This window comes from Ammospiza caudacuta, chromosome 2 (assembly GCF_027887145.1).
Source record: "Ammospiza caudacuta isolate bAmmCau1 chromosome 2, bAmmCau1.pri, whole genome shotgun sequence".
NCBI classification, from domain to species: domain Eukaryota; kingdom Metazoa; phylum Chordata; class Aves; order Passeriformes; family Passerellidae; genus Ammospiza; species Ammospiza caudacuta.
In genome coordinates this window covers 17859330-17873531 of record NC_080594.1, presented here as the reverse complement: position 1 = coordinate 17873531, position 14202 = coordinate 17859330, and the positions used below count along the sequence as shown (strand labels likewise).

General features: G+C 41.5%; 1 non-coding gene across 1 annotated transcript; it reads right to left on the bottom strand.

Annotated features, from left to right (window-relative positions):
- Positions 1–7941: 7941 nt before the first annotated feature.
- TRNAI-AAU (transfer RNA isoleucine (anticodon AAU)) lies at positions 7942–8015 on the bottom strand. The gene has a single exon. It is a non-coding gene; the product is annotated as a tRNA-Ile (tRNA).
- Positions 8016–14202: the final 6187 nt, after the last annotated feature.

Genomic DNA, 14202 nt, shown 5'->3' with positions numbered 1-14202 from the left:
GTGCACACCCAGAGCTGTCAGGAAGGGTACCTGTGGAAGAGGAACTATACACATTCTAAAGCACCTGGAAACAGACAGGACAAATACCATTTGGGGGTTCAAGATTCCTGTGTTTCAGACTGAAAGAGAACATTACTGCAAGCTACAGAAGACCAAGTGTTTCAAAATCCTAAAAACAAGAGAAATAATTATGATCAAACCTCTGTGAGAAAATAGGAAGAGAATAAGCAATTGCAAAATGTGCAGATAATTCAAGTGCAGTTGAAGACTATTCTAAAGTGATTAGACTGTAAGTCAATACTTCTGAGACAAAGTCATTTTAGAGGTGATGAAAAATACTTCTTCCTGCACAGTAGAGAGGTTTCTATCAACACCTAGATGTGGCCCAGAAGCATCACAGCATTTAGACATCTCACAATTTTGTAAATACCATAAATATAAAAAGGACAGAGATATCCTTTCATTCAAAAATTACATTATGCCGAGAATATAACCAACCAGAAATGTCTCAATTAAAAAAATAAAATTTTGGAAATGCTCCCTCATTGAAATGTTCCTAGTGTAAATAAAATTTCCATCTCACATTCAGGAAATTGTCATGGTTTAACCACACATGTATCTCAACAGTTTAGAAATTTGCACAGGGTGATTTTGAGCCAAAAATTTTATTTATTTTTTAAGAGAGTTCAAGTCAAAACAGATTGGCCTGACCCAAATCTGGGGTTTATGTCTAATTGTTTTTAAAACAAACAATTTGCTCCAACTCATGACAGGAAAAACCCCAAACATCCAGAATTAACACAGCAAAATCAGAACAATTCTCTATTGCAAAGATGATGTGCATTTCCACTGACTGATGTATATGTATTCTTATTTGTTCATGAGTCAAGGTCCTCCTTGAAGACATTTTGGCTTCAAAGAGAAAGTAGAGCATGAAGCTTTGGACAGCACTTTCTCTCCAGAAAACTGAGAAGCAAACTCTACTAGGCAGGTAAAAGAGGCTGGGATATCACCTGCAGGAACTTAAAGACAGGATAATTTTTTGGGGAATCTGAGGAGTTGTGTCTTAACAGAATCTTACACGTTCCCTCTTCTGAGCTTTCCTGTGTTTAGACATCTCTGATCTTTTATGACTCTTCTGGTACAACTCAAGTGTAGGAGACCATTTTGCAACACTGGAAAGGAGAATGAAAAGGCCATGAGGCTTCTGGCTGTTCTCTCTGTCCGTTTAAGACACCACTGCCTCCACCCCAAATCAGTAACAGGGAGAGCTATTTTCCATCCTGCTCCCACTTAGATGAGCAAAGGTACAGCCAGAGTTTTTTCTGCAGTGAGTGAAAGAGCTGCAAAAATCATTGATTCTATTCTGGGCTCCCACCACCCCCTATTGACCTTCCCTTCCTTACTGATCACTATAATAATGATATTTCCCTCAAATTTTTTACCATCTGGCAATCAATGACCCAAATCTACAATCAGTTTTGCCTTTGATTGTGCAGGAAGAAACAAAAGGTCAATTACAGCCAAAATACAGAACTGGTCCAGAAGAGAAGTAAAGTCTCATTGTACAAAGCCCAACCTTAGATTTTGTATAAGCCTCACCAGACATCTGACAAAACTCAGGTGCCATTTTTCCCTTGCAGACCCATAACATTTGTCAGAGTTAAGTGGATTCTGTCCAAGATCTAGCATTTACATGCTATGACAAGAAATAACTGGAGAATAATTTGCATCTGTGATTTACACAAGAGTACAACTTTGCTTTTTAGGATCAGGTGACGTTAGCAGGGTGGCTGTAGGGAAAAAATACAAACCATGTGAGCTAGGAACATGAACCAAAATCTGAAGAGAACAATTGTTGGAGTACACTATTCATCTCTGCAGAGTCACTTTTTCCTCATTAAAAAAATTAAACTTTGAACCAGTCAGCCTGCCTTCAGCTGCTTGTTCCCAGAACAGCTATCTAAAAGGAGACAAAATAGGATGAGAAGGTAAATACAGGCAGTAGAATCTCTTTCTTGTCTCTGTTACACAAAAAATGCCAGAGTTACTGTACCTCAGATTCATTCCCTAAAAATAAATTACTTTCCAAAGTGCTCTTGAAAGAAGACCCAGGTCAGTATATCCACCAAAATATAACAAAAACATATTCTGTATCTGCTGCCTCAACACCAGCTGCTTAGAGCCTCAGCTGCTTAAAAGAAAACTTACTCTTTACATTTCTGGCAGAGTTGCTGCAAACCTATCTGTCAGAGAACAAAGCTGGAGAAGAAGTAAATGATATACACATGAAACAAGAAAATTCAATTTCCTCATTAAAATTAATATTAGATAGAAATTGCCACTTTTAAAAGTCCTATAACCCTAAGGAAATCTCAGCATGCTTTTGGTCTAGCAGAAATAAATTCATACTTTGAACATTCTAATGACTAATATTTTTTTTAACTCATCACCAGACAAGTTACTTTCCTTACTGGTGCCCACCTGCCACTACAAGGTGAGTGGATGAGCCCAATAGGTTGCTGTTGTGCAGCTAGAATAATGTAACCACCTTTCCTTTCCCTGGATTTTTGAAGCACTTCTCCATTGATTTTCAAGAGTGTTTCCTATTTAGGATAGCCATTTTCCCTTTCTGTACAGATGGGTAAAGACTGAAAAAAGAACTGAAGGCCTAGGCATGAAGTCAAAAGCAGAATTTAGAACCTGTACATTCTTTTGTCTTTAAATCAATTCTCAGATGCTGGAACCCACCACCTTGGTTTTACTGAAATGTTTTTTTGTAAAATACACAATTGTATTTGTTTCATTTTATTCAGTTTTTCAATTTTCATATATAAGGGTAAAAGCAGAAAAGTAATTCTTAAGCAGAAAGCAGGAAGATTTTTTTTCTTAAAAACATTTTTAATAATTTGAGAGTAAAGAGTTCACCACCAAAAAGCTGTTCTTGTGGATTATCATAATACCACATATGAAGAAGCTAGAGAAACTTCACTGTCTGTGTGACAATTACCCATACCTTTCCTTTATGCCTCAAATAAATTGCTTCTGGAACCATATTTTCTTCAGCTCTCCCATCCAGGTTTCATGTAAAGTCTTCACTAAGCCAACACGAGAAATTCCAAGCCAACTCTAGGCAAAAAGGAAGCAGATTTCAAGCACAACTAAGATGACAAGGACACCTGACTTATTTTATTTTGGACTGACCAGATATTTGAATATCCTGCGGCTGAAGAGAAAAGCTCAAACGTCCTTTTTAATGCCAAATTTTGGAGCCTCAGGGAATCAATCCCCTGCTGTTCTTCGCAGACTAAACAAGTTCTCAGCAGTACAGTCCAAGTGACAGAAACTGTAGACAAAGGCCTTTTTGGTAAGCCTTGTTTCAAGCACACAATGTCACAGATGCTCATTTATGAAACAAATCCACCCTGACAGTTGTCCCACACCACAGCAGCGTGAGTTGCAGCCACCCAGCTCAGTGCCAGAGCAGCTCCCAGTGAAACGTGCAGTGACACACCAGAGACGCGCTGTCCTGCTTTGCCCTCTTGCTCTCTGCTTTCAAACTGCTTTAAAAGAACGTGCATAAGGGAGGAGTATGAGGTACGAGCTGCTGGTTACCACCAGGGACAGCTGATATCAGGACACTGGGATTTTATCTTCAACTTTGTCTTGCCCTCTCAGGTTTAGGTTTAAGCCCAGACAAAGGCAGAATTTCTGCCCCTAAAAGCATTCAGAAGACAAGTGAGAAGGTGCTTTAGTCTGCATCCCATGTAGAATTTTAACTGTTTAATAGAAAATCAGATTATTTACTTCTAAAAGTTGTGATGGACATTAGCCAGCTGTGATTCACTTGGCCTCAGATAGAAAGTTTAACAACTTTACAGCCTGTTCAGCATTGTGAGCCTACCAAATATTAGGGGCCCATCATTTTCTGTTCCCCTGGAAGCAGCAAAGCAGTTCTTCTACAGAAGCCTAAGCATATCAAACTGCAGACATCCCCCATTGCTCTTCATTGTTCCTCACATTGTTAATTACAAAAATGACATAGCAAAATACATTCATGTTATTTGTTTTTAAAAACTCTATTCCTCTTCATCTGCAAAAATAAGAAAATTCTTACCCAGACTTCATCATGCTTTAAACTCTGAGAGAATATTGCTAAAGGTTATGTTATCTTTAGCTTACTTCACTTGTGCAACAGTGACTAGATACTGCATAAACTGAACACTTGCCCCTCACCACACAGCACTGGCACATGGCTATAGCCACTCCTGCTAAGGTAAGTTTATTTATCTTTTTAAAAAACAAGTACAAATGTTGTATTCATGTTTCTAGAGCCCCATACCTCCTAGGTGGTTTTCTCACAAGCAGCTCTTCACAGCAGTGCTGTTCCTGCTTCTTCGTCAGGGCTCCTCCAAGGCCCTCCCCCACCAACCAACCCACCCCCTTTTATCCCAGTTATCCTCATTAGCCACAGCTGCTGCCCAATTAAGGGCATCACAGCTGCAGCCCATTTAGAACAACTAGGATCGGGGCAAGGCCACTTTTACAATACATATATTTTACTAGGACTCCTACTATATACAAACACACACCTGAAGGCAGATATTTCCAGTTATCTTTCCCTTGTATATGGCACAGGTTAAAGTGAGAATTTGGTGCCTTCCACATGGCCCTGTTGCACTATAGGCATTGATGGTGAATTTTTACACAGTGAAAAAAGGGCTGTTTAGCTATTTAAACTTAGTAACTCTACAGGCAGACCTTAGTTCAAAACTGTGGCAGAAACTGGTGCATAAAAAACTGTGGCAGAAATTGCTGCATAGTTTGTTTACAAAGTTACTTAATCCTTTTACAGACTATGTCAAGAGCAAAGATTTGATTCTTATTCAAGTCCAGTCCATCACACTTGCTGAGGTTTTAACATTACTCAGATTTGCTTACATTTCATTCTAGCAATTACTTTTTAAGAAATAGCAATTTGAAGATATTTCTCCAGCTCCAGCAGTAAATATTAAAAGTTACTCTGCTCTGATGTGAACTGCAAGAGAAAACTCAGGGTCCTTATTTATTGAGTAGCAAAGAAACTGGAAGCCTGTGTCCCTGTCCTGCTGTCCCCTTTATTGAATAACCCTTGTTTCTGAGAGACTCAGGGACCCAAACAGGGGGCTGGTTGTTGGGCTTTTCCTTACAGCTCCTGGCTGCTTTTAGCCAGATCCTGGGCTCACAGCACTGGGCTGCCCATGCCCATTGAGCCACATTCTTGGCTGCTGGCTCCTTCCCATGCCTGTTTCTATGGCACTTCCTCATCCCCCTCCCACCTGCATCTCTGCTCACAACAACGCTAAATGAGAATCTTTGTTTGGGCTCGGCACAGGAGCAGGCTTTTTGATAGAGCTGCCTTTTTTTTTCCTGGCATGTGGAAAGTAAACACCACATTCCCCAGTTTTAAGCAAATGTTAAGCTTCACCTATAATAGCATTAATACTTACAACTTCGTTGCACACAAATCAGTCTAAAGAGCAGCTCCTTCCACCACATCCTGCCTTTGATTTCAGAAATGATGTTTCTGGATTGCATCTGTGCATTGCTGTATTGATACATCCGATCAATCTTTGCCACTCAGATTCTTGCTATAATTAAGACCCTCAAAAGAAAGATGAATGAATAAAGCATCCCAAATGGCAAAAGACTTAGGTATTCTAACAATAAACAAAATATAAGAAATTATAAAACTAACCTGTGATGTGGTTGGAAAAGAAAATGTTTCAGAACATCACTGAGTGAATGAATACTCATCTACTGAATTGAATGCTGTGTGAACCTACTTTCCGGCTACCTTCAAATGTTTGGAGTTAAGAGCATTTAATAGCATTTCATGCAAATACAAATGTAGACATCCCAGTGAAGAACATGAAACTAATTAGCTGAGTTGGTCTGTGTAACTCTAGGCCACAATAGCTTATAATCAGAAACAGTGACTGAAGAGGTTTGACTGGACTGATCAGAAGGCTCCTCCTCAGCTCTCAGCATTTAGCATTGTCATACCCAGCATGAGGTTCATCCTCCCCATCAATGCCTGCTGTGGACAGGGGAGCTGTGCTTCACCCCACACTTTAGGCACACAGCAGCTGGGACACATTTTGGCCTTGATGTGCAGTCCAATTACAGGTTAAACAAAACATTGAACAGTAACCCCAGAATATGCCCCAGCATCTGCCACTGCAGAGCATCAGAACGGAAATGCCTGGCCCATCCTCACGAGAGCATTATTCCGCTATATGGGTTTGTTTGTTTAACCTCTTTTTATTCTCCAACTAGCTTTGAGGTTGAACAACAGGCTCTGGAATGACTCCCCTAGGGACAATGGCTGACCCTCACAATCTGACAACCATCTGCTGAAAGTAAATTTAGGGAAAATATGCCCATACAGTCCTGGCTGGCAAAGAACCACACAGAATATAAGCAATTCAAACCAAACTGAAAAAGTGGCCAAGGAGTCATTGCATTACCTTGGTTTATAGCAAGGACTTTGCAATACAGCAACATAGCTATAATAAAAATCTGATTCTCAATGTGGGAAATATAAAACAAAGCAATAGTATTCCCAGATTTTTTTTCTGAAGCAGAACACCAAGGTTTTTTCTCCTTTCAGTTCATTTAAAATGAATGTCATTATACACAGTCAAGTCTTGGCCACTATAACTAGACCCAAAGGAATTGAGGAAGATCATTGAGTGGAGTGGCAAGACAGAAGGTCATCAAACCAGAACCATATTACTCTTCTGTGACATCTGATGGAGCCATGACAGCAGTTTGGATGCTAGATAACATGAATATTCATCTTTATGATTTACAAGTTACACTGTGACTTTGGAGTGACACTTCTAATGTGCCCTTGCAGAACCTTTGTGACATTCTGGGGAATGAGCAGTATCAGAACTCTGGCATTAAGTATTATCCACTTTATTATTATTATTATTATTATCTCTTATTGTGAATCAGCCCCTGCACTTGGAAGGAGATATAAGCAACGAGCCTGAATAGTAAAGGGATGTACTAGCAGATTTGTAAAAGAAGTAAACAGAATGCTGCTACCTCAAAGCATTTTCCCAAAGAAGCTGTGACCTGCATGTATGCAGCTCTAATAACAAAATCAGATGTTTCCACAATGAAACCACAGTGAAAACATTTACACCAGAAATTTTCCCTCCTCTGGAGAAGTCTCATTTCAGTTCAGAGGCAGATAGGACAAAAATATTAACTGTCCTGAGCTTGTAAGAGAAGTTTCTTAGAGAGAAAACTTACAGAGGCAGGTTGAGCTGGCAGAGGTCCATCTTGGCCACACCTGCAGATGTAGTGCTCCATTACTAAACCTCTGCTTGGCCTGGAAATTTGTCTTGAATAAATAGCACACCCATAAAAACTAAGACTCACGTTACAGTGTGCCTCTCAAGTTTGGCTACTTTCTATGTGGAGTTCAGAACATTCTATGAAAAATCAGACTGCCAAGGGAGATCTGCTTGTCTTCCTGCTTCAAAGGAAGAAAAACAATAAAACCCCACTCTCTTCAGTGTCTTCCAGCCCCTGACACAGAGCTATGGAAGAGTCACTAATACAATGAGCTAAAGACCTGGGATGATTCACTGGAAGGGGAAACCTCCTGAATTCCTGCACACTTTCTTCGGGCCTAACGCTATTTAACAGAAGCACTTTAACAAAGCGCTGCGGGGCAAAACATTGAATACTTTGGTGAGGAGCTACGGAAAAGATTTAAAAGCTCCCTCCGCGTATTTCCTCCACCCATTATTTCTTTTTTGAGCACTTGTTCGGTTGTTTCGCGTCCCCTCCCTGCTTTCCCCCATCAGTGGGCGCCGCGTTCCCGCGGGGGCCCGGCTGGAGCCGAGGGACGGCCGCAATCGGCAGCGGGACGGGCAAAAGTACTGGCCCGTACGGGGATCGAACCCGCGACCTTGGCGTTATTAGCACCACGCTCTAACCAACTGAGCTAACCGGCCCGCACGCTGACATGCGCGCAGGAAGCCTGCCCAGTCCATGTGGGAGGGCGCGGTGTCGCTGCCGCCGTCAGCGCTCCGGCTCCCGCGGGGACAGCACCGCCTGCCCGGGGCTGGGAGCGCTCCCCGAGCCCGCTGTGCTCCTCACACAGACACCCTGCGCTGTTCCCGGGGCAGGACACGCACACGCGCTTTCCCCGGCGGGGACAGGGAGGTGACAGCGCAGTGAGGCCGTGCAGGCTCCGTCTTTGGCTTTCCGGGCTCCTGGGCCGAGCCCCGGCCGCCTCCAGCGCCGTCCCGAGCACTTGGGGGCTTTGGGCGAGGCCTCCCGGGGCCCTTCCCACAAGGGTTGTGCCATGGCGGAGCGAAACTCGGCACAGCCTGCGGCAGGACTGAGCATAAGAGCAGCGCACTCTGAAATTCACCGGGCATGGGACAGGGCCTGAAAGAGCTTAACCTCCCGTGAAGTAACACAGGGAAGAGTTACTCACAATCTCTTTCTAAGCCCTATTTTGTATTACACAGCCAAAGGTTTTGGTTTTACCATGTTCATTTTCCTGGCTTAGACTGTTGTTATTAAAAAAAAAATGATCAAGCTTTTCATATACTTGGTCTTCTTGGCAGAACTCATTATAGAGGAAGAAAACATGGGGTATCTATATCTCAGCTGGGATGAGACTCGCTCAGGATCATTGGGATGAGAGTGCACTGTATTTTGTAGTCCACACACATCCTTGTGATCAGTGCTCCCACTCCCACTTTTTTGCCTGATTTACACCATCAGTTCCCCTTTATTGCGGTTAGCCCATCTGCTTGGCAGCACTTTCCTCAAACACCCATCAAATTCCCCAAACCTCATTTTGCCCAGCTTCTTCATAAAGTCCTTCATCCCTAGGAGCAAACTGATCAAATCAATTGCCAGCTCCAAACTGTCATTTCTCCTTCTCCTCTTCTGTTTGATGTCCATGAAATAGCAACCAGCCAACTGCCAGGAAGCACACATGCTCTGGGATCTTGATAACCAGCTATATTTTCTGGGAAATGTCATCCTGTGTGACGCTAAACTCACTCAAATATTTAAAAGCAAGGTCACATCTGGAACTTTAGGACAAAGATGACAAGTGAAAGGGCAAAAAGAAAACACAATCACAGAATTTCCTGAACTGGAGGGGATCCACAAAGATCGTTGAAGTCCAACTTGTGTTGGACATTCTCCCAAACAAGTCACAGCATAGGTCTGTGCAGGAAGTCTGGGTACTCTCCAGACTGATAGAACAACAATTGGCAGGAACAGCAGACCTTTTTCTGTGCATCTGTCAAATGGATTCTCAAATGGATTCTCACTTTGGTTTTAGGTAAGAAACTATTAGATAATTATTTTTTTGGTTAGTTGCTCCACAGACATCAAGAGGTGATGATTGTTTTTCTCGACTTTCTGACCAGAATGTCAGGAGAAGTAGCTCAAGGCAGTAACCTATTGCCTAATTCATAGCTGTCCACCATTGTTTTTGGATCAAATCAGGTCCAATTATGCAATGAAAAAACTCAGTGGCCTTTGGCTGTTTCTCTCCTCTACCTCCTAGCTAGGCTAAGCAGACTTGTCTTTTTCGACAAAGTTTAATCAGCAAGATGCCAAATGCAAACCCCTGTTGTTCCAAACCCTATCTACACACAGAAATAACATCCTACCTTTTTAGGAGAGATTCTGTCAGGGCCTGCTGTACAAGCAACAGATTTTCTGTGATTAGACAGTGACAGATAACATAACAGTCCAGGAGATCAATGCTGCCTCCAGGAAAATAAAATTTTCTAATTGAACAGTAAACTCTGCTTTCTCTCCAGGGTGTGGGATCCATACTCTCGAGCAAAGAAACAAACCAGCTTAGAATGAGAAACAGTTATCAGGCTATATACTGAGTATCTGTACTGTAATGGAATTTAGAGGTTGTACAAACAAAGGGTTTTCAAGTATTTCCCAGCACTGTTGGTGTTAGACAGTTGTGCTTACAAGCGCTTTATCAAACAGAAACTGAGCTGTAAGGGTTTTGCTAATGCAGGGCCTCAGCTGGACACCTCAACAACTTCAGATTTTTACAGCACATTTAAAAGATCTGTGATAATGTTCCCCTCATATCCTTCACCATCATAGAGAGCATTTTCAAAAATTAAATCTATATTTAACAAGGCACACACAGACAGCAGGACACTGAAGAACGAAGGTGGCCCAGGTGCTTGAGCTCTGTCTCAGCTCTCTGCAGTTGCCAGTTTCCTCTCTGCCACAAGTCCCCAGCACCACTGAGCTCTCCTGCTCCTTTCCATCCCTGGCGCCGCAGTGAGAGCAGGCCCAGCTCTGTGCTCCCAGCTGTCCCCCAGTACAGTACAGCCTGCACCTCCCGTACTTTGTGCTGGAATCCCAACAGCTGGGCCCCAGCCTGTTGCCTGCAGAGGAAAAGGATGCTTTCCTCAGACTCAGTGCAGTTCAAGATTACAAAGATGCTTGTGCCTCTGTGCCTAAGAAAATTACTTCGTTCCCTTCTCACAGGCAACTCGTTGCCAAATAATAGAAGTTTCACACCCCCACTGTGCTGCAGCCTGTATTACACATCACATGCTGCCACAGGCCCTGCCACCATGAACCCTGCCTCTGTAAGAGAGCAAGGCCATTTTCCAGAAGATATTTAGAGAGAAAGTAAAACACAGCATGCTCATGAGCTTCTCTCTGCCTCTGTCCCTCCCCACGTGCCTGTGCTGCAGGGCACATTAGGATCTTACTTCACACAGACCAGTAAGGCATCTTTCAATGTGCTCTTTGGTCACTGCTCTCTTCCCAACCCAAAATGGATCTGGACCAGCAATTTATCAACAAAGTGTAGCTTTAGGCCTTTGCAGCCACATCCTGTTTGTTCTAATCTGTCACCAATTCAGAATTGACCACTAGCAAGAAAAATCATTAGCTGCCCAAATAAAGGGGTATAGCTAATGTTTTCAGTCTGAACACTATGCAAGGATTTATTAATAAACTTGCAATTGAAATTTCACCCATAAATATGCTAATTTAAGTTATTTGCATATGTCTGTGCATCAAAACACAATAAACACCCATAAAGTTATATTTAATAACATTATTATTACCCCAATCCTAAAGTAAACATTTGGTGGTCATAAAGTGTTTGTTGAAGTTTTGAATGCTATATTTATAGAATACTATAGTTATAGATTTTTTTAGTAGCTACTGTGAGTTTTTAATAAAACAGTCAAGAGGACTGTTCTTATCCAGCTGTTACCAGTGTTCCTAACTAGAAACCTGCAGATTCAAAAATCACATTTGGAAATAGGGCATTATATCCAGTAAAACCATCACAGTACATTCCTGCTACAGCAATAGCAACAATGTCATGCTTTGAACACAAAACCCAGTCTTAGTTTGAGCTTCTCTGTGTTGGCCAGGAATAAGTGAAGAAAACTCCAGCGTTCCAGGAAGAATAAAAACCTACACTTCAGCCACCTAAAGTGAACTATGAGCATTGTTCCTGCAATGCCTGCACACCATCACTGTGCTTATTTAAGGCCATATGTACCACAAAACATAGAATAGTTTGGGTTTGAAGGGAACTTAAATATCATCTAGCTCCAACTCCCTCTGCCACAGGCAGGGACACCTTCCATTATACCAGAGCACCATCTGACTTGGCATGAACACTTCCAGGGATGAGCATCCACAGCTTCCCTGTATAGCCTGTTCCAGTGTGCCTTACCACCCTCATGGTAGAGAGATTCCCTTGTTCTCTGACGTAGGAATAAGCTATCCAAAGGACACCACAAGTCCCACATTTCTCAGAAGACATGGCTTATAGGAAACACCCACATCTGGTACACCCCTTTAGCAGACTACACCCCTAAAATAGTGTACGGCTATGCACATACAGCTGTCCCCTCCCACAGGCAGCACACTGGATTGAAACCCCAATAGTAGTTCCAGTGCCCAGGCTGCTGGCAGAAGACATGACTGTAAAGATGTTTGGCTTGTTTACCTCTGTCATGGTTCAGGAATAAACCTGAATCTGGTTTATTCCCCTGGAAAATGTTTTGAGATGCTCTGCAACTCTCAGCCCCCAGCTAACACCAGGCATCAGTTTACCATTTGACATGCCATATTAAGCCTACAGTAAGCATTACTGGGGTCACCAGGATGAGTTATTATTAACACCATCTCATTATTAGTGCTGAAATTATTGGCAGCTTCTCCATTTTTCACTAGTGCCTGTTTGCTTTGTTCCTGCTATTGATGGGCAGAATGGATTAGACTACATAAGATTTACATCCAGCTCAAGTGATACTCTCCCACAGACAGAAATGAGAGTTTGATTTTTCCTTTTTTACTCAGAAAAAAATTATAAGTTTGAGCCTCATGAAACCATACTTATTCTTTTGCATTTACGGTGTGAAGCTGGAAGTTAATTATTGCTCCAGAGCAGTTAGAAATTTCCTTCTATTATATCTGTTTTATAAAAGGTCCATTTGCTGGTGGCTTTCATTAAAAAAAAAACCCAACACCTTAGAATGGTAAAAAGACAGTGCACCATGTGATTTCACTAAAACCTGCTTTCAGGTAAGTATGCTTGACTTTTAAGCAAGGACTGCAGAACTGTCACACAACTTCTTGTTATATGCTGAGGAAAGCTGGTCAATGCAGTTCTTTCAAACTTGAATATACAGGGAGGTATGTTTTACAAGCTACTTATATTTTAATTGGAAACAGTCAGGAACATCCTGACCAAGTAGCAGGACGTCCCTCCCCCCTCACCTCAAAAAAGATAAATTCAGACTTACTTTTTGTGAAGTTGCTGAAATTACTTCCTTCTCCCTCTTTGGTTTTTACTCCTGCTCCCAGCTACAGAGCTTACATAGAAGAGCAGTACACCAGAAAATGTATTTTGCATTAAAGCAAAATCTGCCTCGTATTCAATGAGGCTTTACAAATGAAATTTTTTTCCCCTAATATGCCAGGCCTCTGTACCTTTAGTCTGCATTGCAATTCTAAGTGTCTTTATTATAATTCACAGTATTTCCTTGTGAAAAGTCCAATTTGTGATTAGACAAGTGTCCATTAGCCTTCATTCAAAACCACTGCCATAGCAATAATTTTTTTATTAGACCTGTAAAACCTGCTGTTTCTGGCCCTCCTATTCCTTCAGTCCAAGCAGACATCCTCTCTTCTGTTCTGTAACACACCCAGCGGTCATTAAATTTCCATTTGAAAAGAATTAAAAAGGACTATAATTTTTATGCGATTAAATTGGACCAATTATTACTTGAAGCCACAAGCGTATAATTTCCTATAAGCACTGAAGAAAAATCAATATCCCAAGTTCATAAATTATTTATTACTCCATCAGGCTGCCATTTGTTAACGTAACAGAAGTACACCATTCTGGACCTGAACAAGAACTGCAGCTTTCATTCATATAGATAAAAAGGATGCGCACAAAAAACCCAGTGAACTTAAAGAACGGTCCCAATACCAGAAGTACTCCTGGTTTCCTATGCCCCTGCTCCCTGAAGACTGCTATTTCTCCATAAGAAATGCTAGGAAACAAAGTGTCTCTATGTTACTAAAATGTCGTGCATGGTTCATGTCAGAGGTGACATTTAATTATTTTGGTGGGTTTCTTGCTAATTTTGAAATGAGTTCCATGTATAGCCAACAATTACAGTTAGTGCTTATGGAACCAAGTTTATGAATATTGGAAGTAGTGTACAGTGTAAGTTGAAAGTGTTTAAAGAAAAATCACATAATAGTTCTTACTTTATTGTGTTGATCTTCTTAATGCCATGAAGGATGTAGCAGTACATACCATTTATCTACAAGTTTTTTTGTTGGTTAGTTTTTTTAAACCTAGGATCCTTTTTTAAACCTAGTGTTGGTTTTCTCAGCTTCTGACACAGTCCACAGCATTGCGACTGCTCAACGCTCACATGGCTCTTTTCATCTTTACATGTAACAGCACTAAGTTTTTGCAACCACCATATACATTAACATTTGCTTTCCTTAAAGCAGAGGAAGAAGCAGCTGAAGTATTCAGAAAAATCAGGGATTCATGCAAGGCAAAGCACTCACTCTACAGTACACATCATGATGGGCTATCAAACCATTACACATCTTGAAAAAAGCATTTGAGGCCAGTTAGAG